Source organism: Babylonia areolata, chromosome 3 (genome assembly GCF_041734735.1).
Source record: "Babylonia areolata isolate BAREFJ2019XMU chromosome 3, ASM4173473v1, whole genome shotgun sequence".
Classification (NCBI taxonomy): Eukaryota; Metazoa; Mollusca; class Gastropoda; order Neogastropoda; family Buccinidae; genus Babylonia; species Babylonia areolata.
This window is the reverse complement of record NC_134878.1, coordinates 14,861,401-14,866,400: the sequence shown is the minus strand read 5'-3', so window position 1 is coordinate 14,866,400 and position 5,000 is coordinate 14,861,401.

Here is a 5,000-nt window from a genome sequence, read left to right as displayed (position 1 = left end):
GGAGGAAGAGGAGAAGGATCTAGAGGAGGAGGAGGGGAGGAGGAGAAAGAGAAGGAGGAGGGGGAGGGGGAGGACGAATACAAGAGAGAAGGAGAAGACGAAGAGGAGGAAGAGGAGAAGAAGCAGGAGGAGGAGGGGGAGAAGGAGTAGGAGGGGAAGGAGGAGGAGGAGGAGAAGGAGGAGGAGGAGGACGAGTAGAATAAGAAGAGGAGGAGGAAGAGAAAGAGGAGGAGAGGGGGAAGGAGGGGGATGGGGAGGAGGAGGAAGAGGAGGAGGAGAAGGAGTAGAAGAAGAAGACGGAGAGGAAGAAGAGGATGAAGAGGGGGAGGAGGAGGAAGAGGAGGAGGACGAGAAGAAGAAGAAGAAGAAGTCGAAGAGAAGGAAGAGGAGGAGGAGGGGAAGATGAACCAAACTATTCGGAATCTATGAAAAAGTGTTGTTGTTTTTCCTTCTTCTTCATCTCTGACGACGAAACTGAAGTGTGGTTCTAAAAACCGGACTCAGACTCCCGAAGAAAATTTCATGTTCCCAGATGGCTGACTCTTTAATCCAAGAATCTTGAAAAGGTCTGCGTTTTTCTTTGCATTCCCCCCCCCCCACCCCCCTCTTTACTGTCTTTGAGTCTTTTCTTTCTTTTTTTTTTTTCCAACTTCATCAGCCATGACAGAAGATTGTGGATTTTCTGCTGCTCTTTGTTGTTGTTTATTTTATTTATATATTTTTTTCCTTCACAAGTTCGTTACTCAGACATCAAGGAGCTATCGGAAGACAGAAGCAAACTTTTCAATCTATATCAAAACAGTTTCCACAATGGACAGGTGCCGGAGGACTGGACACACAGCTTCTTAAAACCCATACCAAAACCAGGAAAGGACCATCGTCAGATAAGCGGCTACCGGATCCTAACCATGCAAAACATTGCTGGAAAGCTCATGGAACGCATGATAGCCAGGAAACTTGCAAGGGATCTTGAACACAGGCACATTCTCCCTTCAGATCAAGGTGGTTACAGAACAGGCAAGTCCACATGGGAAAATGCAGCTTCTTTTCCATATGAGGTGTATGAAGGATTTCAAAGAAAAGAAGAAACACTAGCAGTAGCAACTGACCTTGAAGATGCCTACAATAAAGTCCAGTTTGCGCACCTCATGGAGCTGCTACTAAGTTATGGAGTAAGTTTGACACTGACAAGATGGATAGCAGCAGCGCTTCAGGAAAGAACCGTCGTCCTACGCCTCGGAGATTGGATGTCTGCACCTTCTAAACTATCCATGGGACTGCCACAAGGGTCTCCGCTCTCTCCTGTCCTCTACAATGTCTACACGAAGGGCCTTGCAGACTTAAACAACAATGGAATTGCTCGGGTGCTTACCCTTGCGGATGATGGCCTGGTCTTCAAAACTTCGAAAGATGCTCAGGAAAGAACTAAAGCCGTCCAGAAACAACTAAACAATATTGCTCAATGGTGCAAAGACACAGGATCTTCCATCAATCCAGCGAAAGCCCAAACGTTGCTGTGCACCCTCAACAACAAAACCGCGAGCAAATCACCACCTTCTGTGTCATTCGATGGGATTCAAATTGAGAAAACTGAATGCCTACGCTACCTAGGAATACACTTCGACAGGATGCTGACCTTCAGAAAACATACGGAAAATACTGTTCTCAAATGCAAAAAGGGCCTTTCAGTCTTAAAAGCAATGGCAACCAAAGGAATTGAACAACGCCACCTCTTCCTGCTATACCAATCACTCGTCCTCAGTGTGATCGACTACGGACTTGGGCTAACAACACCGTCTCAAAGCAACCTCCTAAAATTAGAAAGAGTACAAAATGAAGCTATGAGGCTGATCCTTGGAACAACAAAAGACACGCCCACAGAAACCATGCGATACCTGCTTGACCTTCCTTCAGTGCAGGCCAGAAACAAGTTAGAACAGGTCAAGACCTACTTCAAAGCATTAGAAAACCCTCAAAACCCACTGCATGACGCAGTCAAAGAACCAAAAGGCAGCCGTCTAGGACGAGGAAGATCATGGATGGGACAAGCAGAAGACACAATCCAGCTAGTATGCCGACTACAAGACCTGAAAGAAACAAAAGAATGGGAGAAAAACCCCCAAAACCTCAACCATCTATTCAACACAGTCATTTCGCCCACTCTAGGAAGACATTGTCGGGAATGGCCAGAGGGCAAAACTGATGCGGAAGTGAAGCTACTCATAGAAGAAAACAGTAAAGAAGATGACATCATCATATACACAGATGGCTCAGTCACCAAAGACCAGTCTGGTTGGGGATTCACTGCGAAACAAAATGGAAAAACAATTTGGGAAGAGAATGCTGCCTACAAAGTCACAACCTCCAGCCTGACGATGGAAGTTGAAGCTGCGACACATGCCCTCCAGTGGCTATCGTCCATCCATACGCCCGGAAACCAACATGCCATGATTCTAACCGACTCAATGAACCTCATACAGAAAATTGAAAACGGAATTGGAAGCCCAGAGTGGCATAAGGCAATGCGCAACTTTCAGATTAAAAAACTCACATGGTCATACTGCCCGGGACATGCAGGTGTTAAGGGAAATGAGCGAGCTGACAGACATGCTGGTAACGCAACACCAACGAGCGGCCTACATCTAGGAAAATCGGAAATCCTCAGAAAAGTCAAAGAATACCAAAAAGAACAGGTACAAGGCCATCACACCATCGATCGCCTCAAAGAAATAAAAGCAGAGAGAGGGAGCGGCCGCAAGTCTAACATGAAAGGTAGAGCACGATGCTTTGCAAATCAAACAAATATCGGCATCATTTCCAAACCAACATTGCGCAAATTTCTTCAAAACGGAACAGAGTCTCTGTGGGCCTTTCCAAATACAATAGACTAAGCAACACACTAGACGCCACGTTCTTGGCATCAGAGATCTTTTCCCATCCCTCTTGCGGCCAGTCAGTGGCAGCCTCTGTGCGTGTGTGTTTGTGTGGATGTGTGGGTCTGTGCTTTTGAGTGCGTTTGTGAATGCGCGAGAGTGTAAGTGTACACAAGTGTCAGGAGAGATCTGTGTACGTGTGTGTGTGTGTGTGTGTGTGTGTGTGTGTGTGTGTGTGTGTGTGTGAGTGAGGGGAGGTGGGAGTGCGGGGGGAGGTGAGGTAGAGGATGAGGTATGTGAGTGTATGCATGCCTACACTGTGGGAGCAACAGGATATTGGAACGTATATATATATATATATATATATATATATATATATATATATATATATATATATATATCTTTGTATATATGTGTGTGGGGTTGGGGGTGGGAGATATGGGCGTATGTGTGTGTGTGCTTGTACAAATAAGTGTTCATCTCTGTGAGTGTGTGTTTGTGTGTGTGTGTGTGTGTGTGTGTGTGTGTGTGTGTGCCGTGGAAGCTGCGATACGTGGACTAGAAATGAGTGTGTGGAGGAGGGGGGTAGAGGAGGTGCAAGGTAATGTGTGTGTGTGTGTGTGTGTGTGTGTGTGTGTGTTGGAGCTCATGTACGTTTATATGTATTTGACTGTACTTTCATATCTGTGAAACTGCATGTTTGGTGCATTTCTGTTATGCATGTGTGGGTGTATGTGTGAATGTGTGTCTTCATGTTTCACACTTATTCGCTTATTTATCACCATTGTTGTCTTATTTATTTATTTATTTTTTATTTGTATTATTATCATTTTATTAGTATTACTATTATTATTACTACTACCTTTTTCTATATTATAATTATTATTCATTTATTTATGTAAGCTTATCTATTACTTATTCCCCCGGTTTTTTTTTTGTTTTTTTTTTGTTTGTTTGTTTTTTTGTGTTTTTTTCTCAAGGCCTGACTAAGCGCGTTGGGTTACGCTGCTGGTCAGGCATCTGCTTGGCAGATGTGGTGTAGCGTATATGGTTTGTCCGAACGCAGTGACGCCTCCTTGAGCTACTGAAACTGAAACTGAAACTTTCCTTCACTGTATTTCTTCGCTTTACCCAATGGATTAAGAATGGAATAGTGTGTCTCCCTGTATTTCCTCTCTGTCTCTCTCTGCCTCTGTCCCTCTCTCTTTTTGTGGATTAATATGCAAGATTCATAATTATCAACTCTTTGCCCTAATTAATTCTTTCCATTGGATTTAGAGAGCGGTAAGAAAGAGAGAGAGAGAGAGAGAGAGAGAGAGAGAGAGAGAGAGAGATAGGGCCAGGGGGCGAGGGGGGTGTGGTTGTAGGCAAATATTATGATAAAAGATTTCAGAAAGAGATGGGCATGAACGCTGACTGAGTGTAGATCTCCATTTCCAATGCACAGAGGATATAAAATGGGAGGGTGTGGGGGAACAGGCGGGGGGATGGGGGGGTGGGGGCTGGAGTCTTTTTTCATATCACCATTAAAGTCGAAACATGGCCAAAGGGCAAAAAACAACAACACAAAAAACAAAAAACAAAACAAAAGCAAAACAAAACAAAAAAAATATATTGTGGCCAGAACATCAAGGTTTAACTCACTCAGTACGGCCATTCCTCTCTTCTCCTCTACACAGACCCTTCGGATGTCCAGTGGGTGTCTGAATGACCCAACCTTTAGCTTCCGTCGTCAGAATTGTGGTATCTTTGTCAACATTCACCTCTTCAGTATAAGAGCCTTCCGCTTGCAATATTTTGATGATGGTAATTGGGGTCAAACGCTGTTAACGTCGTCTCTTTCGCCGTTCGTATGGAGAGAGTTAAAAATCCCATTCTCAAACGAGTGAAAAGAAAACCGGTCAGAAGACTTGCCCGTCAGCATCAGAGTATGAATCTTTTACAAAAACTTCATGATGGCATTTCTCGGAAGTTTTCATTAACCCTTACAGGGCCCCACTGATCGATTTTTTTTTTCGCGCCTAAGTTATGGACACGGTAACCTACTTCCATAAACAGACATGCCTCCCCCCCCCCCCACCCCTCTCCGTTTCGCTAAACTGTTATTATGGCTCTGTATGGGGCATG